This window comes from Geotrypetes seraphini, chromosome 8, assembly GCF_902459505.1.
Source record: "Geotrypetes seraphini chromosome 8, aGeoSer1.1, whole genome shotgun sequence".
Classification (NCBI taxonomy): Eukaryota; Metazoa; Chordata; class Amphibia; order Gymnophiona; family Dermophiidae; genus Geotrypetes; species Geotrypetes seraphini.
In genome coordinates, this window is record NC_047091.1 from 153,086,065 (window position 1) to 153,109,965 (window position 23,901).

Genomic DNA, 23,901 nt, shown 5'->3' on the forward strand with positions numbered 1-23,901 from the left:
CCAGCAACATTTCCGAAGGCTTCATACAGAACGTGAGCCAGTTTCTTCGACCTTTCGTTTTCCTGCCGCTTGAGCTTCCAGTCCACATCTAGGTGAAACGGACTTTAACGCAGCATGGTTTTAAGCACAGGATTCTTCTTAGTGAAGTAGTAGTATTAAAAGCTAGAGCGAGAAAGTTAGGGGCTGATGGTGTTGCAACAGTCTTGCAATATGATTTTTATAATGGATACAGTTAGGGCAGAATTAAGGCACAGGCTAACAAATGTTTAGAAGAGATCCGGCATGTGCTAATTCAATGGCTCTCAAAACTTGATTTTGACCTGCTAAATCTGCTAGTATCCTGCAGTCTGTTAGCAGCACTTGCTATCCCTGCCAGCCTTCTGCGCTCAGAACTATGAGGCCTTTCTTTCTTTTTTAAGTCAACAAGTGAGATTAGGTTCTTCTCACCTTGCTAATATCTTTTCTAGTAGATAGGTGTGTCATTCTGGACAGATGGAGGGGTAATATCCCCATACGAGCCATGCAGTAGGAATCCACTCCAGCCATGCAATAGGGGAGAGAGCTCTGCTGTCCCCTTCAGTTTTTACCCCTTTTTTTACATGTGTTTTTCTGTATGGGGCTATCATCAGCCCCATACAGAAAAACACATGTGAAGGAGGGGTACAGGGATCTCCCCAAACTACAGGCTGGTTTCACGATGTGAGTCAATTTACCCATGCACAATATCTGTCCCCATAAAAAAAGGAGACATGCCCCCCCCCCCCCCGATGACAACTGCAGCCCCCAAAGACAGCTACTGAACCCCCCTGATGGCAGCAACAATCCCCAAAACAAGAGACAGGAGGGATGCACACTCCCTCCTTCATCGGTAACCCTAGTGCATCAGGATCACCAAGACCACCCCAACAAAAAGGCCCCCTCCACAAGTACCCAAAGTCAGCTCTAGGGGGCTGGGGAGGGGGATGTCAGTTCAGAACTTCCCCATCTCAAGCATGCACCCCTCTGCCCCTTACCTTTTTTTTAGAACACTGGCAGGAGGGGTGCCCACTTCCTCCTGCTGGCAGGCCCACCTCTTCAAAATGGCCGGCTTTCCCTTCCCAGTGACCTCCATATTCCTGTGCCTGGAAGGACCGCCATTCCGGGGCTCTGGAAAGGATTTACTTCCAAGCAATAAGCCTCCTGACTGTTCTTCAACCCTAGAGAGTAAAGGGGAGGCTAGACCAGCCACCCCCTTTCATGTGCTGTGCAGCACAAGGGTACTCTCCAGGCACTTATCCAGAATAAATATAGCATGAATCGAGGGTAAAGGAGCACGAGGACTCCATCCCGGTCAGTTTTGAGGCAAAATGAGACAATATGAAGATTCTGAAGAACTTTGGAGAAAATAAAATTGGGAAATCCAAGATGGCCACCATTGCAAGGCTTTTGTGCAAAAAAATGGCTCCAAACCAAAACTGATTTTAGGATTTTGAAGGTGGGGTAAGAAAGAATGTTCACAAATGGAGGACAAAGACAAGATGGAAGGCTTGAAGAATATAATGTACTGTTAGCTTTTTACACAGTACGTGACTACAAGCACATATGACTATATGCACAGCAATGCCTGTGTAACCTTAAACAGCAGAAACAGAAACTAAGAGAAACGCAACGTGATTTCCCAGAAAAGGGCACCCTACCAAGGAAACTAAACATATGCACGGCCAATTCCCTAAAACAAAGAGCAGGCAGGCTAGTTGGGGGGAAAGGGGGCTGGAGGCAAGGTGTGTCTATGCAAACCAAGAACAAGGGAAATTGGGTGTCACAACCAGATTTGCTAAAAACTTTCATATAGCAGGCTTGGCAGAGAATTATAGGCCTATAGACCTAATATATGCAAGGGGGGGAGGTGCAGGGGTATAAAAGGTAGCACAGGGGCAATAAAGTGCAAGTGACACATTCTATCCCAAGGTCATAGACCTCACTCCGCTATTATAGCTTACTGGATTACTAATCATTGAATTAGTTTTTGCTTTGTATATTATTTGACTACATTGATTTTTATTCATACAAAAACCGTTAGAATTTGAAAAACTGTAACAGGGCGTTGGTGGTCATTTCCTGTGAAGAACTTGAGCAGCCAGCTCTTCAGGGGAAAACTAAGGGAAGGAGCAGAAACCAGAAAAAAAAAAAAGTTTTAAAGCCTATGAGGAAAAATCAAAAGGGGGGTCCTTTAACAGCTTTACTCACTGAGACTTGTGCTGGAAATGTGCTGCAATCTGCTTCAGCTCCAAAAGGTAGCTGGATGTGGGAAAATAAATCACTGCTTCAAATGGACTGCTCCTCCAACGCTGAATCTTTGTAATGCCAGTCAGACCGGTATGTGATTGAGCCTCAAACCCCTGCTGACCAGAAAGAGAGGGGGGGAGGCAAAACGCAGCCAGCACCCTGCAGGACCCCACTATGGATGCACAATGGCCTCTGCTCAAGCACCTTCAGCGCAGTAGGTGAACAATGCTACCCTGACCTCCAAAAAGATTCTATAGGCTGGCCAAAAGGTACCACAGAGGGCTTGGCCTTAGTCTGCTTCTCCTCCACACAGGCAGAGCTGAACCCTTGACGCGGAAAGCTCCAAGCACTGAAAGCTGTTGAAAAATTCCCCATAAAGAACATAAAGACCAAAAATATAACTCACGTGTACAAGGAAAAACTGAAAGGGATATCAGGGTCCCTCTAGTGAGAGGAGGGATTCAAAAGCTGGTGTGGATTCCTTCTGCATGGCTCGCAAACATGGGGATAATACCCACCTGTCCAGAATGACACACCTATCATTATTAAGGCCCCTCTTCCAATTAGTTTTCTAGCCTAGGGTTCAAAGGATTATGTCCATTCTGTAAATTACTCCTGGGAAAATTCTGCATCTGTACAACTACACAATGCAGAATTTGTACAGCGCTTCAGAGGTATCAGAAGATATAAAACATCAGCTTTACAATCTTCCCCGCCTTCACTCGGGGGCAGATGAAGTATACAGTTAGCATTTGTGCTCAACTTTCTAGTAACTGGATACAAAAAAAGCTTTTGCACAGAAGTAAAAACCTTACATTAAGACACCAGTGCACAACAGATTAAGATGAAGGCTATTAGATATTCCACCCAGATGCAGAGAACTGCTGCTAAAGACTTCATGGTGAGCATAATACAGGAACCTGAACTTCAGGTCTGAGGAAGGTCAGCTTTCTTCTGCATGATCAGGCAGGATATCATATAGCTGCCCTATTCCCCATACCCCCCAAAAAACCCAGCCTTCCCCCCATAAAATACCCCTGGTATCTAGCAGATTTTCACCCCCTAATTCTCCTGTTAGCATACCTGGAAAAGTTATGAGTGATGTTCGCTTCTGCGACACACCATGAAGTCAGTGTGCCAAATAAGGCAAAAATTAACTTATTTGGCAGATTGGCTCCCACATGTGTACCATGATGCACCAAATGATGGTAATGTAATACCATTTTGGAAGATGGTGTGGAGGCAGGAGTTAGTAGGCGTGTCTTCTACCTCTTCAAAGGTACTTGAAGGGAGTGAAGGTGAAGTTTCTCCTGCAGCAGCAGGCTTTTTAAGCTTCCCTTCTTGTCAATATATGAGCCAATCATTGCTCACACACTGACAGATAGGAGGGAGAATTTACTGCTAATTGTATTTCCTTTTGATCACATCAGACAAGTCCAGGAACTTGTGGGTTATGTGTCCCGTGTTTTGAAGCTTTGGTACCCTACCTTCAAAAAGGCAAGATTGCAATCTTTAGGAATCTCCGGGAAAGTTTTGCTGTGATCTAAATCTTTCCTGGAAGATCGTTCCTTTTGTGTAGAGGCCAATCAGAAGAGGTCAAATTGGTCATCCTTGTGCGGAGTTCCGCAAGGATCTGCTTTATCAGCAGCGTTGTTTAACATTTACCTGCTTCCATTATGTAAGGCATTGCGTGCTTTAGGGGTTAGGTTTTATCTGTATGCGGATGATATTAAATTTTTGATCCCCGTTGGAAAAAAACATAAAACAAACAAACAACCACAGGATGAAGCAGTTTCATATCTGAATGATTGTTTGATGTTATTTGGGAGTAGATGGCGCAAAACCATCTATAATTGAATGTTTTTAAAAATTTAAGTATTATTTTTAGCCCGTGGGAAGAACTTGGCTTCATGCCCTGCTGAAATCTGTTTAGCAGGGGAGGCCATTGTTGTATGCCAGCAATGTAGATATCTGGGAGTTATGCTAGACTCATCCTCGTCTTTTAAGGCTCACATCAAGGGTGCGATTTCCAGTGTGTTTTTCAAGTTGCGGCTACTGAGGAGGCTGTATGATTATTTATCAGATGACAAACTTTCAGACAGTTGTTGCGTTATTGATAACACCATTGTTGGATTACTGCAACTATTTATGTAGGGTTGCCTAAATGTGTTTCGTGTGCCTTGCAGATGGCACAGAATGCTGCTGCTTGCCTTATTGAGCATGTGTCCAAATTTAATCATATCACCCTGATATTATACGGGCTTTATTGGCTGACTATTGAAATGCGGGTAGAATTTAAGTTCTTGTGTTTGATGTTCAAGGTGCTTCAATACAATTGTCCTATAGCTGTTCACTCACTTTTTCGATGGTACTCTCCCACCTGTGAGTTGCGGTCTGCTGACAGTTTGAGACTGGAAATTCCATCCTTAGTAACCAAGAAACTTGCTGGTAATAGGAATTATCCCAGGACAAGCAGGCAGCATATTCTTTACGCATGGGTGACGTCACCGACGGAGCCCTCGGTACGGACCTTTTTAACTAGAAAGTTCTAGTTGGCCGCACCGCGCGTGCGCGAGTGCCTTCCCGCCTGACGGAGGAGTGCGTGGTCCCCAGTTTCTTCGTTTCCGCGGAGCGAAGAAGACGCGTGTTTTTTTCAACGGCCGTTGAAACTACCTTTTTGCCTTCCCGCTCGCGAATTTTCTAATTGTTTTACTTTTCTTACCTGCGGGTTTCCTTTTATTTCCTTTCAAAAAAAAAAAAATATATATATATATATATATATATTTTTTACTTTCTTTTTTCGAACTAGCCCCGGAGGGGCCTGTTGCCACTATACAGGCCTCCGGGTTTGATTTTGCGGAGGCCGTATTCCCATTCATGCCCCCGCAGCCAGGTTTTAAGAAGTGCCAGCGGTGTGCACGCCTGATCTCTCTCACTGACCCACACAATTGGTGCTTGCAGTGTTTGGGTCCTGAGCATCGGGCGGACTCCTGCACCCGCTGTGGCACTCTTAAAAAGCGAACACTTAAGAATCGCCAGATTCAACAGAACATCCTATTCGGCACCGGGTCTGCGATGGAATCCTCTGCGTCGACGGCGGTACCGCCGAAATCGACACCCACCACTTTGACGACGCCCGATCCAACATCGGCGCCATCGGCGCCAGGTAAGCCGGCTAAGAAGCCTTCCTCTTCCCTCGAGCGCCCGCCAGCCACAGTGGCGGCACCGACCATACCGGCTTCACGCCGGCCCCGGAAACGCTCCGCCCCGATCTCGGTGAGTGCCTCGTCATCGGCCTCCTCATCACCGGGGCGTGGAGTGGCACCTATGGAACCGAAACAGAAGAAAGCGGTTCCGGTGCCACCCCTGGATGACCGCATCGCGGCCATCCTCCAAACACAATTACAGGAACAGCTGCAGCATCAACTCTAGCACCTGTTACCCACTATCCTTGCACCGCTCCTTTCGGTACCAGACCGGCCCGAGCCCCGCGCCGAACAACCGGTATCCACCCCATCGGTGCCACTTAATACATCCATGCCGATTCTCTCGGCTGAACAACTCCGTGCCCATCCTGTAGTTCACTCACATACCACTACAGATCCGCCTCGGGACCAGGCGGGACACCATTCTTCCCGAGACCGGGATCGACACCGATCTTCCTCTCCCGGTACCGTTTCGGTGCGCTCGGGCAAGTCTCTATCTAAGACCCACCATACCGAGCCTTCCACCCCGGTTTCTCGGCACGCGCACCCGGAGGTCCGGGACCCGGACTTATGGGAAGAATCCCCTCCCGGTACCGAGGAGGATGTCTCCTCATCGGACGAGGAACCCTCAGCGCCCGATACCACTTCCAAACCTGAGCAATCCTCGTTCTCCAAGTTCCTCAGGGAGATGTCAGCGGCTTTGTCTCTCCCTCTAGAGTCAGACTCCAAAAAATCCCAAGCCTTTCTGGAGGCCCTGGATTTTGAACAACCACCTAAGGAGTTCCTCAAGTTACCCGTGCATGACATACTCCGGGAAACCTTTTATAAAAACTGGGAGAACCCTCTTACGGTCCCCGGGGCCCCCCGCAAGTTAGATAACCTTTACCGGGTTATCCCGATCCCGGGGTTTGATAAACCTCAATTGCCCCATGAGTCTCTCCTTGTTGAGTCCACCTTAAAGAAATCTCAGGGCTCTAGTGTTTATGCCTCCACCCCTCCTGGCAGAGAAGGCAAACTATGGACAAGTTTGGCAAGCGGCTCTACCAGAATGCCATGCTGGCCAACAGGGCAAACAATTACACATTCCACTTTTCATTTTACATGAAACACCTGGTCCAACAGCTGTCCGCCCTTCAAAAATATCTCCCAGAAAGGAAGATTCCGCTTTTCCAACAACAAATTTCCAGTCTCCTTCAACTGAGGAAATTTATGGTCCGCTCTGTCTAGGATTCCTTTGAGCTCACCTCTCGTGCCTCTGCCATTGCTGTCGCCATGCGCCGCCTGGCTTGGCTGAGAGTATCGGATTTGGACATCAACCACCAAGACCGTCTAGCCAACGCTCCCTGTCTCGGGGATGAACTTTTTGGAGAGTCCCTGGATTCCACCACCCAGAAACTCTCGGCCCATGAGACCAGATGGGACACCCTGGTTAAACCCAAGAAAAAGGCTCCACCTGCTTGACCTTACAGGCCACAGTCCTCATATCAACGCAGGTTCTCAGCCAGACCGCTCAATCCACCTTCGCCAACAACCTAGGCGACCCCGCCAGCAACACCACACCCAGGCTCGTTCTCAATCCAACCAACCTACCAAGCCTCTTCCACCTTCCAAACCCTCTCAGCCCTTTTGACTCCTCACTCCAGGGCATAGCCAGTCTCCCGCCTTCATTGCCTCTTCCTCAACCAATCGGAGGCCGTCTCCACATCTTCCTCAGCCGTTGGGAGGTCATCACCTCGGACCAGTGGGTCCTCAACATCATCCGCCACGGCTACTCTCTCAACTTCCAGACTCTTCCACCAGACAATCCTCCCGTAGAGTCTACTTCTCACTCCTCCCAAACCCCCCTCCTCCTGAGGGAGGTCCAATCCCTCCTTCTTCTCAATGCCATCGAAGAGGTGCCTCCGGACCAAAGGGGTCAGGGATTCTACTCCCGCTACTTCCTGGTTCCCAAGAAGACAGGAGACCTCCGTCCCATTCTCGATCTCCGGGATCTCAACAAGTGTCTGGTCAAGGAAAAGTTCAGAATGCTCTCCCTTGCCACGCTTTACCCTCTTCTCTCTCAACACGACTGGCTATGTTCCCTGGACCTCAAAGAGGCCTACACTCACATCCCATCAATCCGACTTCACGTCACTACCTACGGTTTCAGATACAGCACCATCACTATCAGTACAAAGTGCTACCTTTTGGCCTCGCTTCATCGCCCAGGGTGTTCACCAAGTGCCTTATTGTGGTGGCGGCCTTCCTCAGGTCTCACAACCTCCAGGTGTTCCCCTACTTAGACGATTGGTTGGTGAAAGCACCTACGTCTCCACTTGTGCTACAAGCCACTCATCACACCATCTCTCTCCTCCATCTCCTGGGGTTCGAGATCAACTACCCCAAGTCGCATCTACTTCCCACACAGCGACTTCAGTTCATTGGAGCAGTTCTCGACACCACACTAATGAGGGCGTTTCTCCCCTCTGACCGTCAACGGACCCTGCTCCACCTCTGTCGTCAGGTGCTCCTTCATCACTCCATTCCTGCCCGACAGATGATGATCCTCTTGGGCCACATGGCCTCGACGGTCCATGTGCTTCCTCTGGCGCGACTCCACCTCAGGACACCTCAATGGACTCTTGCCAACCAATGGTCACAGACGACGGATCTTCTTTCTCATCCCATCTCTGTGACATCGTCTCTTCAGCACTCTCTTCAATGGTGGTTGAACTCCTCAAATCTTTCCAGGGGTCTACTTTTTCATCTACCCCCTCACTCCATGACCATAACCACGGATGCCTCCCCCTATGCGTGGGGAGATCACCTGGGAGATCTTCGCACCCAGGGTCTCTGGACCCCTCAGGAGCGTCAACATCACATCAATTTCCTGGAACTCAGAGCCATGTTCTATGCTCTCAAGGCTTTCCAGCATCTTCTCTACCCTCAGGTTCTTCTCCTGTGCACAGACAACCAAGTCGCCATGTACTACATAAACAAGCAAGGCGGCACTGGATCGCGCCTCCTTTGTCAAGAGGCTCTCAGCATCTGGACTTGGGCCACGGCCCGCAATCTCTTCCTCAAGGCTGTCTATATCCAGGGCGAACAGAACTCCCTGGCCGACAATCTCAGCCGCATCCTTCAACCTCACGAGTGGACTCTGGACCCTCCAACACTCCGCTCCATCTTTGCTCGCTGGGGCACTCCGCAGGTGGACCTCTTTGCAGCGCCTCACAACCATCAGCTGCCCCAGTTCTGTTCCAGACTCTTCTCTCCTCATCGTCTGACCCCAGATGCATTCCTGCTCGACTGGAGAGATCGGTTCCTTTATGCCTTTCCTCCACTTCCTCTGATGTTGCGGACCTTATCCAAACTCCGCAGGGACAGGGCCACCATGATTCTCATCGCTCCTCGGTGGCCTCGCCAACACTGGTTCTCCCTCCTGCTTCAGCTCAGCTCCAGGGAGCCCATTCTTCTTCCTGTGTTTCCTACTCTACTTACACAACTTCGTCAGTCTCTGCTGCATCCCAATCTGTCTTCGTTCCACCTGACAGCTTGGTTTCTCTCGGGCTGACCTCTCCAGAGAATCTGTCTCAGCCTGTCCGTCTCATTTTGGACGCCTCCAGGAAACCGGCCACCCTCCAATGTTACCATCAGAAGTGGACAAGGTTCTCCTCTTGGTGTCTACGGCGTCATCACGATCCCACCTCTTTAGCGGTGGAAACTGTACTGGACTATTTGCTCTCTCTGTCCAATGCTGGCCTCAAATCTACCTCCATCAGAGTCCACCTCAGTGCCATCACTGCATTTCATGAGCCTATCCTCGGAAAACCTCTCACGGCTCATCCACTGGTTTCCCGGTTCATGAGAGGCCTCTTCAATGTCAAACCGCCTCTGAAGCCTCCTCCTGTCGTCTGGGACCTGAATGTGGTTTTATCAGCCCTCATGAAACCCCCCTTTGAGCCTCTTGCCACAACCTCGCTCAAACTTCTCACGTGGAAGGTGCTTTTCCTCATTGCCATCACCTCTGCCAGGAGGGTTAGTGAGCTGCATGCACTGGTTGCCGATCCACCGTTCACCGTTTTTCACCATGACAAGGTGGTTCTGCGTACCCACCCTAAGTTCCTTCCCAAAGTGGTCTCGGCTTTTCACCTCAACCAGTCCATTGTGTTGCCTGTCTTTTTCCCGAAACCTCATTCACACCCTGGAGAACAGGCGTTACACACTCTGGATTGCAAGCGTGCCCTTGCCTACTATCTTGATCGTACAAGGGCTCACCACTTGTCCCCTCAGCTCTTCCTGACCTTCGATCATAACCGTCTAGGTCGCCCTGTCTCTAAACGGACGCTGTCCAACTGGCTTGCGGCCTGCATCGCGTTCTGTTATGCTCGGGCCGGTCTGTCACTGGAAGGTGCTGTCACGGCCCACAGGGTTAGAGCTATGGCTGCTTCTGTTGCTTTCCTCCGTTCCACACCCATTGAGGAAATCTGCAAGGCAGTCACCTGGTCCTCAGTTCACACGTTCACTACTCACTACTGCCTGGATGCATTCTCCAGACGGGATGGGCACTTCGGCCAATCTGTACTACAGAATTTATTTTCCTAATGGCCAACCATCCCTCCTCCCTCTCTGTTAGCTTGGAGGTCACCCATGCGTAAAGAATATGCTGCCTGCTTGTCCTGGGATAAAGCACAGTTACTTACCGTAACAGGTGTTATCCAGGGACAGCAGGCAGATATTCTTACGTCCCACCCTCCTCCCCGGGTTGGCTTCTTAGCTGGCTTATCTTAACTGGGGACCACGCACTCCTCCGTCGGGCGGGAAGGCGCACGCGCGGTGCGGCCAACTAGAACTTTCTAGTTAAAAAGGTCCGTACCGAGGGCTCCGTCGGTGACGTCACCCATGCGTAAAGAATATCTGCCTGCTGTCCCTGGATAACACCTGTTACAGTAAGTAACTGTGCTTTCCATGTTGTCAGCTTGAGGCCCAGTTCTATGGAATGCCTTGTAAGTTTCTATGTGTCAATTGACCATGCTTTGTCAATTTAGAAGAGAGGTAAAAACTGTATTTGCATTTGCTTTTGGCACAAGCAGTGGAAGCATACGAGATTCTACCTTTTAGTGGCAGGCTGTGGTTGGCACCAGCTTTGAACCGTATTTTTGAAGATGTAATGTTAAGATTATGTAAAGATGTTAAGATGTTTTATGATTTTTTTTTAATGTGTATTGCCATTGTATTTTGTTGTTTGTTAATTGCTGTTTGTGTATGTTTATATTGGTCCCCGCCTAGACTTGTAGAAAGGTGGGCTACAAATAATTTAAAATAAATAAGTATCTTCAACTTTGCAGTGGTTAAGTTCTGGAATTACACAGAGCTGTTCTGATAGCAAAGCACTAAACAATTTGACAGCACTCATAGGGATTGCTATGGAGAGGGGGGGTTACTGATTTGGACTTCCTTTGGTTCATTGTCACTCCTTTTTTTTCTGTAATTGTTTATTTATAACAAAGAACCTTTGAGGGTATATTTTCCTTTAATTTCTGTTTTTGAACTGTAGGTATTCACTTTGTATAGTAGATTCTGGAGGGTGATAGGGAGGGAAATTTCTGATTTATGTTGGACATTTTACTTTTCATGTTACCTATAAAGGTCCTTGGGGCTTTTTCTTTGCTGCAATAGATTATACACAGGATGGGTATTTGTTTTGGACTGTAAATCTTCCAAAATTTTTGGGATCACAGTTTTTGTCAAAATATGTACAGTTTACTTGCTGCTTTGTTCTTTTTGTATAAAGACTTTCTTATCCAGTGGTGTGATTCTCAATAAAAATTGCTTTAAATTAAACAATTTTACAACATTCTATAAGATTCTGTGACCTCCAAGGCAGGCATCCTTTGTCAAAACATGGCTCCATGTCAGGTCTGTTCAGTTGTTGACCTCACTTTTGGCACCTTGTGGTTTTTTCATTATCCTACTCCACTTTTTTTGGACCTTATATATCCATTAACCAGCAGGTGGAGATAAGAGAATTGTGATTTATCTTAATGCGTACAGCACAAACAATTTAGTATTAACATATCAAATCAGTATAAACATGGCCAGCTGTAAGAATTTAAAAAAAAATTTTTCTGGCAGAAGCAGTGAGAAAACGTAAAAGTTCTGAGCTCTTACTTATTTGTTGAATGAAGACTGAAGTACAGATAAGGGTGGGTAGCTGGATTGGTCTGATGCAAGATCTAATTTCTCCTTTCTTAGCATCAGCACCAGACCAGTCCAGCAACATGCAGGATATATGGTTGGAAATGGTTGGGGACATGATGCTCCTGCTCTAATAACTGAAGTACCAAAGTAAGCTTTCCCTCTAGCCAAATGATAAATGTTTTACTAAAGTATTAAGAGAATGTAAAATTATATCCTTACCTGTTAATTTTCTTTCCTTTAGTCACAGCAGATGAATCCAGAGACTAGTGGGATTACATTCATCAACCAGCAGTTGGAGAAAGAGCACTTGATTTATCCTCGAGTCACAGAAAACATGGTGGTCTGAGGACAACAAATGGGATGTGGTCCTACCAGGGTACAAACTCTATAGGAGAGACAGAACTTACAAGAAGGGTGGAGGAATAGCGCTATACATAAAGGACTCCATTCACTCGACTAGGATGGAAACAGCAGTAAGGACGGAAGGTTTGGAATCACTATGGGTTAAGTTACCAGGAAGAAATGGGGCTGATATAAAACTGGGACTGTACTATCGCCCACCAGGACAACCAGAAGCCAACGACCAGGACCTGGAGGCTGAATTGAGGCAGGAATGCAAAAGCGGAAGTGTGGTATTGATGGGGGACTTCAACTACCCTGGGATAGACTAGAGTATTGGTCACTCCAACTGCGCGAGGGAAACAAAATTCCTGGAGGCTGTGAGGGACTGTTTCATGGAACAGATGGTCACGGAACCAACGCAAGGAGATGCCACTCTCGACCTAATCCTCAACGGGCTAGGGGGACCCGCAAAGGAGGTGGTAGTAATAGCGCCACTGGGAAACAGCGATCACAACATGATCCAGTGCAAATTAGAAGTAGGAACATCAAAGGTGAGGAGAACCACAACGACAGCGCTCAATTTCAAAAAAGGGAACTACGATGCTATGAGAAAAATGGTGGGAAAGAAACTCAGGAGCAGCTCAGGGAGGATGGAGACCGTAGAGAAAGCCTGGTCCATACTCAAGGACATGGTGCATAAAGCACAAAACCTATACGTCCCCAGGTTTAGGAAAGGGTGCAAAAAAAAAAAAAAAAATCGAACAAAAAACCCAGCATGGATAACAGTTGCAGTGAAAAAGGCGATAGGTGACAAGAAAATATCGTTCAGAAAATGAAAAAAAGGACCAAACTGAAGACAACCAGAAGGAACACAAAAAGCACCAAAAGGAATGTCACCGAGTGGTTAGAGAGGCAAAAAGAGAATATGAAGAGAGGCTGGTGGGGGAAGCAAGAAACTTCAAACCGTTCTTCAGGTACGTGAAGGGGAAGCAACCGGCAAGGGAGGAAGTGGGACAGTTGGATGAAGGAGAGTGATAAGAGGAAAAAGAGGTAGCCGACAAGTTAAACAAATTCTTCTCGTCGGTTTTCACGAGTGAGGACACATCCAATGTTCCAGAGCCAGAGGAGATCATAAGTGGGGATCAAGATGAAAAGCTGGAGCGAATAGAGGTAAGCCAAGAGGATGTCCTCCGATAGATAGACAGACTGAAGAGCCTGAGATTGGGGCTCTGGATTCATCTGATGTGACTAAAGGAAAGAAAATTAACAAGTAAGATAATTTTTACCTTCCTTGTCATCAACAGCAGATGAATCCAGAGACTAGTGGGATGTACCAAAGCAATCCAAACATAGGGAAGGAAATAAAGAAGCGAACGGGAAATCCCTCACCCTCAAATCCTGCCCTGCAGCATACATCCAAGGTGATACTACACTCCAGAGAGTATGTCACCTACAATCATACAGAGGCTATCCTCTCTAGCATATGTGAGCAGGAACCATCCTCACCTGAGCACCATGCTGCAGAAACCACAGCTACATCACCCCTCCCAAATCCATAGGGCTCCCACAGGAGGCAAACTGTTTACCAAAGTCAAGAAGAATGCCAGAGGAGAGGAAAGACACCAAAACTGTACCTGGGCCCCAAAGTGACAAGTGCCTTTCCCAGAGCCCCCAAATAGTTACAGCGACAACCTCAAATACCGAGACATCTGATCCAACTTTTAGCCCATTTCTCCACAAGAATGACCCAGCAGGAGTGGAAAGAAAAAACTGGGCCAGACATAAAGAGCCTCAACTAACCTAGCCCCAGCTAACTGTCAGCTGGCCGGAATTACACAAGGTATACTAGGACGCCAGTGAAATGGCGTTCCAGCCAAGGCCAACCCCCTGGGGCCTGCTGAATAGTGAGGGTAAAGGCAGTGTCCCTCCTCTGAGAGGAGAAAGACTGACAGTGGCAGTGCCAGCAACTGCAACCTCCCTCCTTTCGTAGCGGGAGGAAAGGGCCTTAGCTGACTCCTCAGGGCCTCCTACCGCCCGCTGCTGCCCTCCACAGCTGCAAGCCAGTGGCCGCGCACTATGGCCGAAGCAGCGTCAGCTGTCCTATGCGACAAAGGAATAACAAACTCCTCCCACCAGCGCCTCTCCGAAAAGAATGGCAACCTTTGTAGCCCCGCGCCCACCAAACGAATGAGCTTATGGGACTTAGGTATCCAGGTTCTTCAGGAGGGGGGGGGAAGGGACCTGGGAGCCCAGGTGTTGCCCCCCCCCAAAAAAATGGCACTATACAGCCCCCATCCCGCAGCTCAACTGAGGCCTAAGGCCACAGGACCATGTCTCCCCCGAGGCCTAAGGCCACAGGACCATGACTTACCCGAGGCCTAAGGCCACAGGAATATTTCTCAACTGAGGCTGAAGCCACAGGAATCTCTCTCTTTTCTGATCCAGGAAACTGAAGCCGGTAGCTGCCAAGCCTGGCTCGAAATCCACCGTAGAGTTCAAGAGCTGTGCCTGTAGTCCAGAAGGCACCATGTCCAGCAGGGTAAGGGATCTGGGTGGGCCCAGGTGTTATCCTGAAGAGGGTGAGGTAGGGATGCTGGAAAAGCCCAGGTATACCTTCAAAGTTGGCACCATTCAGCCAGAACACCCCTCCTTCCAAACATCCAGGTCTGGAACCGAAATCCACAAACAGAAGCCAGGAGCTTTGAGGGACACATCCATGCACCAGAAGGCTGTGCATCCAAGATATACCTGAGGATAAATCAAGTGCTCTCTATGTCCACCTGATGGTTGATGGACGTTATCCCAATAGTCTCTGGATTCATCTGCTGTTGATGTCAAGGAAGAGACCAAGTAACAACTTTACAAATATCTAATGGAGAAACCATACTGAGTTCTGCCCAAGGATATGCCATGTCCCCCATCCACCTTACTGAATGAGCTTTAAACCTATTAGAAAGTTGTTTACATGCCTAAAAGATAAAGACAAGAAAATGTATTCTACTAAACCACCAAGCAAAAGTAGTTTTTCATGTTATGCCATCTTGCTTGGCCTTAGTAAAAAGGAAAAATTTATCAGCTCAACAAAAATCATTAACAGCTAAAGATTGGTCTGTAGGGGTAAGTGGGATATTAGCACGAGTATTAGTTTAACTATTTTGATAGTTGCTTTCTTTTTCTATGCACTTTTCTCTTACGGTGTTCATTTCTTTAGGTTCAAACAATTTTATTGATGCAATCAAGAGTGCAAACAGAACAATGGAACTCAAAAGGTTCAGAATACAAACAGTGATGCATCATATACAACATAATTCAAGGAAATATTGGAGATAGGTACAGGAACAAATCCCCCCGTCAAATCAACTCATGGCCAGCGAGGCCAGAGTCGGCAGAATGGCCCTCCGGGACCCTGGACTCTTATGAGCCCCAAAGATGCCACTCCACCTCCAATACAAAAACCTGTGACAGATGCATGAACCATAAGAACCTCCCCCCTCCCCAAACCCCCCCAACCCCCTCCCATCGGTAATCTGCCCCTCCCCAAACCCCCCCAACCCCTCCCATCGGTACTCTCTGCCCCACCCCACCATTGCTCTCTCATCCCAACAAGCTGAGCGCCTAATTCAGGATACCCATCATAAAATCTCACTGCGTCCCTTTGGATGTAAAGATTGCAGATAAGGCTCCCATACATTCAAGAACATAGTCTTCCACTTCCTAGACCCTCCCGGTTTTCATTTATTCAAAAAAAATTTAAAAATTATTTTAACTGTTGTGTAAGTTGCTTAAATATACATTGTATGCTAGGTAGTATATAAAGTACTGAATAAACCTTAAACTGCCACCAAACTTGCAGTCCTTCATTGTTCCCAATCTGCATTTTGCCTAGTATTTTCAGAGCTTTTCACCATCCAGTGAATTTCCTGCAGGAAGACCATCTCCACTTTCTCATCCTGGGAGAGTAAAGGGGCACTTGCAACTTCATGTCTTTCAAAAATGTAATTATCCCAAATGAATGTCTTATTCCTGTCTTCATGTTTATTCATCAATTTAAAGACACCTTCTCCAATGCTTCTCACCCATCTCCCACCCAAAAACCACTACAATGCACTTTGAAATCCTCACAGATCCCTTGATTTCAACCAGGCCTTGGGCCACCCCTCCCCATCCCACTCCTCCATCACCAATTTCTCCCTACTCATTTTCTCAAGTGACAAGATCTCTGGCAATATTTTCCTCCCCATCTTCACATTCTCAACTCCTCCACACCCTCTTAGTATAACATAGGCCTAAAGGGCAGTAGCCATTTTTTTTCCACACAAGCTATTCTCTTCCCAAATCTAGTCTGATGTTCCCTATACCCACTCCTAAAAATATCAATCCTGTCTGGGAGAACAACCTAGGAGTGGACAGACATAGCTCAATAGCTATATCAAGAGATTTTTCTTTTGTAGCTCAAGCCACCTTGCTCTGTTTGCCCTTTACAGAGCCTGCTTTCTTTCACACTGCATTCTAATCTAATCTAATCCTTAGGTTTGTATACCGCATCATCTCTATGTTCGTAGAGCTCTATTCTTCCAGGGGCTTTACTCTGTGGTTAGGGACTCTCTCCCTTGCTATTGGGTTGGGTTCTTTCTACAGCAGTGAAGTATACAAAGACACTCTCCAAAGGAAAATAGTCTATTAATTTTTCCTGTCACATTAACATGCATCTTGACTGTATATTCTTGCCTGTGCTTTGAATCATAACTTATCTGGGAAGACATCCACTTGTTGATCTTCATAATCTACTTGGACCAACTCCAGCATTCTCAACATCATCCATTCTTTATTGTGAAAATAACAAAACCCCAAACGTAACTAACCTTGTCATAAACTCTACAACATACCACTTCAAACCCACTTTAAAACTCCTGTGAGTGCTAATAGGCAGAGGCTGTACAATGCAGCCACAAATCAACAAAACGATTAAAAAAAATAATAATAATAATTCGCAGTCATGAGAAAACTGAGGCAAGCCAGAAAATTTTTCGTCAGAAAACAATTCCAACTCTTGGTACAATCCCTAATCCTAATCCTAGGTCTAATAGACTACTGCAACATACTATATCTCCCATGCACAGCAACCATGATAAAACAACTACAAACAATACAAAACACAGCCCTAAGACTGATCTACTCACTGAAGAAATTCGACCACATCACAGAGACATACCATGACTCACATTGGCGCCCAATACAAGTGAGAATACACTTCAAATTTTACTGCCTACTATTTAACGCAATAAATGGAGACAGCCCAGCCTATTGGAACAATCAACTATTTCAATCCATCTCAACCAGACATAGGAGAACCCACGCACCATTCACACACCCTCCAACCAAAAACATCAAAAGAAAAAAAAACTGTACGACAACCTCGTAGCTACTCGAACTGCAACACTTGACCAACAACTCTACAACCTATTGACCATGACCAAAGACTACAAAACCTTCAAGAAATAAATAAAAACCCTACTATTCAAAACACACATAAAACTTAACTAACACATCAAGAATGTCCCAAGCATCACCTGCAACTACTACATATGTACCTCCAATATCATGACAACTGAGATGTAATCCTTAGCAACTCTAAGAAATGTACAAACTACTCCCTAAATACTTCTAATCTCCAAACTATCCATTTGTAATCCACCTTGAACCGCAGGTAATGGCGGAATAGAAATCCCTGAGGTTGTGGGCTCAAACCCCACGCTGCTCATTGTAGCCCTGGGCAAGTCACTTAATCCTCCACTACCCCAGGTACATTAGATTGTGATCCTACCAGGACAGATAGGGAAAATGCTTGAAGTATCTGTATGTAAACCAGTGTGGTTGTAAAACTACAAAAAGGCAGTATACAAGTCCCAACACAAACCCCAGCATTTTGTTTTCCCTCCTTTGTGTTTAAGACTTAGGGACTCCCATAATTGTTTTGAACACTGATATTGGTCCTCCAGGTCTACTAATTTTGTCTGTAGCAGTTGTGCTAATAAGAGGGAGTGTAAGATGGATCCCTCAACTTCCGACTCTTTATCAATAATACTCACTGCTGCGGCTCCTCTACACTTGAGTTTAGCACTGATCTTTTTGCCCTGTCTAACTAGCACCTCCTGTAGTTCTCTTAAGTGTTTATAGGTCCCTTATCTCTGCATGCACATTAATCCAATGTTTTCTGCTCTGTAGGCTTCTCCTTGCTGTCAGTCAACTCTATGCAACTCTGTAGTTTGTCTATAAGTTTGTACATATGATGTTTGGTTTCACTCTTCATGTTCTCAGACTCTCTCTTTCCCCAGGGAATTCCTCAAGGTGCTATCTTGAACCTCAATTTTCAGCCTGGGTCTGAGCAGCTACTTTTTACATTACATTGCATTAGTGATTTTTATTCCACCATTACCTTGCAGTTCAAGGTGGATTACAGAAGAGGATTTCTGGACACATCCAGAGGTGTTACAGAGTAGAGCGGGTTGCTTCAGAGGATTGAAATGTTTCATACGGTTAGTCTTCATGGATTTCTTGAATAGCAGGGAGACCTGCCAGCACAGGTGGATGAGGGCAGCCTGCCGAGGTTGAGGCAGAAACGAGCGGAGGCAAACCGTGTCTAGAATCTCCCCAATGAACTGCAGAGACTGAGAGGGGCACAACTGGAACTTTGGGGAAGTTGATCTCAAAGCTCAGACGCTGAAGGAACGTAATAGTCCGAAGGGTCGCTGAAATAACCTCCCCCTGGGACGGTGCTTTGATAAGCCAGTCATCGAGGTACGGGAACACCTGAATACCCTGCAACTGCAGGGATGCCGCCACCACCACGAGGCACTTCGTGAAGACTCTTGGGGAGGAAGCGAGCCCGAACGGGAGGACTCGATACTGCAGGTGAAGGTCTCCTACCTGAAAGCGAAGGAACTTACGAGAGGCATGGTGGATCGGGATGCGAGTGTAGGCCTCTTTTAGGTCCAGGGAACACAACCAGTCCCCCTCGTCCATCAGGGGATACAACGTGGGAAGAGAGAGCATACGGAACTTCTCCCTGACCAGGAACTTGTTCAGCACCTGGAGGTCCAGGATAGGATGCAGGTCCCCGGTCTTTTTGGGGACCAGGAAGTACCGGGAGTAGAATCTGGAGCCCCGCTGACACAAAGGGACCCCCCTCCACCGCCTGGAGGTGAAGGAGGGCATGAGCCTCCTGGAGAAGAAGGGGGAGTAGCGCACTGTTGGAAGGACACTCTTCAGGGTAGGTCCTGAGGAGGTGTCCGGAAGTGCAGGGAATACCCCTCCCTGATGACCAAGAGGACCCAGTTGTCCGAAGTGATCAGTTCCCAGCGGCGATAAAAGGCAGTGAGGCGGTCCCCTATAGGCAGGGGAGAAAGCTCGAGAACAGAGGGGGTCGGCCCGCTCCAACAGGGACAGTCAGAAAGACAGCACAGGCTTAGTTGCCGCAGGGGCTGAGGCTTCTGAGGTGCCCTTTGCGGCTGCGGACACCGAGGAGGCGGCCTAGAAAAAGCCGGCATGGACTTCTGGGGATAACGCCGGGCAGGCAACTTGTATGACTTAGGAGGAGCGGGCTTCGCCTTGGGTCTGACCAAGGAGGCAAAGGAGCGCTCATGCTTGGAGAGGCGTTTGGTGGCTTCCTCGATGGAGTCGTCAAAGAGTTCGTTGCCCAAACATGGGAGATTCGCCAGCAGGTCCTGCGGATTCGGGTCCATGTCAACTATGCGGAGCCAGGCTAAGCGGTGCATGGCTACCGCAAAGGCGGAAACCCTCGAGGAGAGTTCAAAGGCATCATACGTTGCCTGAAACATATAAAGCCGAATCTGCAACAGCGTATCCAGGAGCTGGTGAAATTCCAGCCGGCGATGAACAGGCATATCTTCCTGAAAAGAGGGCATGGATTTGATGCACAGTTTAAGATAAGATGTAAAAGTAAAATTGTAGTTCAGAACTCTGTTCGCCATCATCGAATTTTGGTACAGGCGCTTGCCAAACTTGTCCATAGTCCGGCCTTCCCGTCCCAGCGGGACAGCCATGTAGACCTTGGAAGGATTAGACTTCTTCAAGGAAGACTCCACCACCAAGGACTGGTGGGAGAGCCGAGTCTTTTCAAACCCTTTACAGGGTACCGTCCGGTACCTGGACTCCATCTTGGACGGAATAGCCGGAATAGAGTAAGGCGTCTCCAAATTCCGGAAGAAAGTCTGCTGCAAAACGGGGTTCAAGGGGAGACGGAGGGATTCCTTCGGTGGGTAAGGAAGCTCCATCTCCTCCAAATATTCCCGGGTATACCTGGATCCGGACTGGAGGTCCAGTTGCAGCACTTTGCCCATGTCCATCACGAACCTGGTGAAGGAGGACGGCTTGCCCACAGAATGCCCCCCAAGGGGTGAAGCCAAGCGGGACTTCAGGGCAGCAGAGAACGAGGGGGAAGCCTCCCTCGAGTACTGCGCTGGCAAGTCAGTGTCCACAAGCAGGGACGTCGAGGAGGCCCCACTAACAGAACGAGGGGGAGTTGACGACAGCCTGCGCTTATAGAGCTTGGAAGGCAAGGACCCAGGGGTCCGAGGAACGGAGACCCGGGGAGCCCGCCTCACGAGCCCCAGGAAGAAGAGTCCTTTCGACTCTGCAGGGAGGCTGGAGTCTTCGACCTCGAAGCCCCTCGGTGCGGAGACCGAGACGGCACGGGAGAACGGCGAAGATGAGAGTCGGACAGTACTAGATCTGAGGGCTTGATGGACCCCATAGTGAGAGGACCCGGCGACCTATCCTGGCTCGGGGGAGAATCCCTGGGCCGTTTGGCTGACCACTGCCTTAAGGAAGAAGTACGTTTAGCCTGGCGCTTTGACCGAGGTCGGGCGGAGGGAGAAGTCCGCCTCGAGCGAGTAGGCGAGGATGCGCATCAAGACCGACTCGCCTTGCCTCCAGAGCCCTCGGCGCGATGCTCAGGCTGGTCAACGACGAGCGAGGTTGAGGCCGAGGCAAGCTGAGCCAAAGCAGAGGAGATCTGCGAGGTTAAGATAGCCTTAAGCATATCCTCGAACATGGGCACCAAGACCAAAGGATTTGGACGAACAGGTGCAGCAGTGCGCTCCAACGAGGGTGACCTCGATGTAGAGTATTCCCGTAATGTGGAGGCACGCTTAGGAGGAGGTCTTGTCGAGGCCGGCAGGACTACACTCACTGCCTGGTTGGCTAGAGACTTCGAGGATGGCTTCTTCGGAAGCTGAGCTGAACCTGAAGGAGGAAGAGGAAACTTACCCGAGGCCGAGGTCTTCGAAGCCGAAGCTGCCAAGGCCTTCAAAGTCAAGGGAGACTTGCTCGGAACTGAGGTCTTCGAAGCCGACATCGAAACCGAAGACGAGGACAAGGCCGAGACCAAGGTCGAAGTTTAATCCGCGGACGGGTCCATGTTGAAGAGTTCCACAATCTTGGCCCACCATCGACGAAGAGCCCGAGGCTGAAGGGTGGCACAACGAGGGCAAGAGTCCGTAGGATGGTCAACACCCAGGCAAAGGATACACCAACGATGCGGGTCTGTGATGGAGATCACCCGACCGCACTGCGTGCACTTCTTGAATCCGGTAAGAGGCCAGGACATAAGGCAGGAAGGAAAGCTGCAATCACTACGAGGCCGGGCGGCCAAGCAAAAGACTGGTGTCCCCCGGTCGCGAATGAAGGTAGGAAAAACAAAATATATTTTTTTTGAAGATCGGTCAAAGAAAACCAAAAGACGTGGGGCACAGCGACTTCCGATAAAATAATAAAAGAAGCCGCAGTGCAAGAAAGGCACTTAGGATCGCAGAGAAGAGACAGGGCTTTCTGGCTCCGCAGAAAACTAAGAACTGAGGACCACGTTGAGGAGACGCGCCCTCTAGTGGAGCGGGAAGGCACACACATGCGCGGTGCAGCACTAGCAAACTGAGATTTTCAATCAAGTTTACTTGAAAAGCTGTCCGCCATCGGGGCTCCGTGGATGACGTCACCCACATGTAGAGAATATGCTGCCTGCTTGTCCTGGGATAAACTTTATTACAAATGCTCTTTCAGGCGTCTCTAATGTACAGAAACCCGAATCCCTTTCTCAACAGCAAACTCAAACCAAGAAACCAGTTCAACCAGCTGTGGGAACTGAAACAACTGCCCAGAACTGCAAGGTATGTACACATCATCATTTGCTGGAGACATAAATACTGGAGAACAGCTCATATACAGTGCCCTTATATAGTACAATGCACAGATCTCCAGCATGTCTTTATTTGATAGTTGGGAAATATAGAACTGGTCTGGTGGGGTCTGCAATAAAAGGCAGTCCCCCCACAGGCATTCTAAACTGTAATCGTAGCTAGTTATCGGTAGCCACATAAACCTGGGGAGGTACTTGACCCTAATGAGTGCGACACCACTGAGATTGGTAGGACCCCCCGAAAGGGTCTCCCAAGCTCAGTCAGAACAGACAAAAAGGGACAAGAAAGATTCACTAACCAGATCCAACATGCCTTAACAAACCTCAGCTCAGACTGCACAAAAACAGACCACCTGTTGGAGACTGAGAAAAGACTGACTGTAAGAGGGCCTGTACAGCCCACTTGTATTGATGTCAAAAGTTAGTGTCTCAGTCTCCACCTGCTAGCAGATGAGTGTAAATCCTCCGTTTCTGTTCCCGTCTGGAGCAACGATAATAAATCTAAAAGCTACAGGATCACTGTATTCCATTACTACTTGTACAAGAGTAACAGTTACCCTATGTTTATTCACAAAGTCTTATTTTTATCCTATGCTTTCTTAGTGTCAAGTTCCAGAGAACAAAAATCAACCAATAACCAACACATTGCAGACAAATCTCTGGAAAGAAATAGGTAGCAATGGAGAAAGGGAGGGAGAAAGAGAAAGAGAGACACAGTCAAAAAACAAGAAATAAAATAATTAATGTAAAACAAGTGAGTAGCTGGAGAATCTCCTGGCTCCTTCAGCAGCAGGAAGCAGAGTTAGTATAATAACACTAGTCTTTAAGCCTGTTACATTAACAGGTGCTAGAATAGATGTGGCTGTGTTTCTTTATCTCTCTCTCCTTGGCCGCTGTCTGTATCCTTCTGTCTCCACCCCCCCCCCCAGCAAAGCTGTCTGCCCCCAGCACACACCTCCCACCCCCCAAAGCAGCAGCTCCCTTTCCCTCTCCCTAACTGTCTCTCCATGGCCCTCTTCTGTCTTCCCCCCCCCCCCAGAGCTGGGGACAGACAGCTTTGCTTTGGGGGGGGGGGGGGACAGAAGGATACAGACAGCGGCCAAGGAGAGAGAGATAAAGAAACACAGACATCTATTCTAGCACCCGTTAATGTAACGGGCACCCCCCAAGTTTTGTGTGTTTTTTTTTGGGGGGGGGATTTCTTGAATTTTTTTCATTGCAAAATTTTATTGTAAAATATGTGCACTCTTTATGAAGATTGCAGACTCGTTTTGCAAATTGTATGCATTAACAACAAAAATACCAACAAAACAAATGTTTTGTTTTTTTCCCCCTTGTCCTATTGGGAAAGAAATCATTTCATTGTAGGGAAAAAAAACCCCAACCTTGAAGAACTTGGGAAATACAATTGACATTTGCCCTGCTTTTTAAATGACTGAACATCCCTAAAAATGACTCTCTTTGACAATTTCTGACCCAATGTATTTCACAAATTATTTACTCCAGCGTATTAGTATTTGCTCCTTCCTTACCTAGATTGGATGAAGCTCTCCCCTCTGCTGCCTGGTCTTTAAGACTTTTGGCAATGCCCAGCTGCTGTTCGTGGTACTGCTTCGCGCACTCCAAGTCCTGCATGCATCGTGCGGCATGCCCTAGGCCAGCATAGGCCTGCATCTCAATCACTTTCTCCAACAG

At 47.9% G+C, this 23,901-nt stretch overlaps 1 protein-coding gene across 1 annotated transcript in view; it reads right to left on the reverse strand.

The window, feature by feature from the left end:
* KMT5A (lysine methyltransferase 5A) overlaps positions 1-23,901 on the reverse strand; it is a 66,719-nt gene that overhangs the window by 41,158 nt on the left and 1,660 nt on the right. The gene's annotated exons all lie outside the window — the stretch shown is intronic.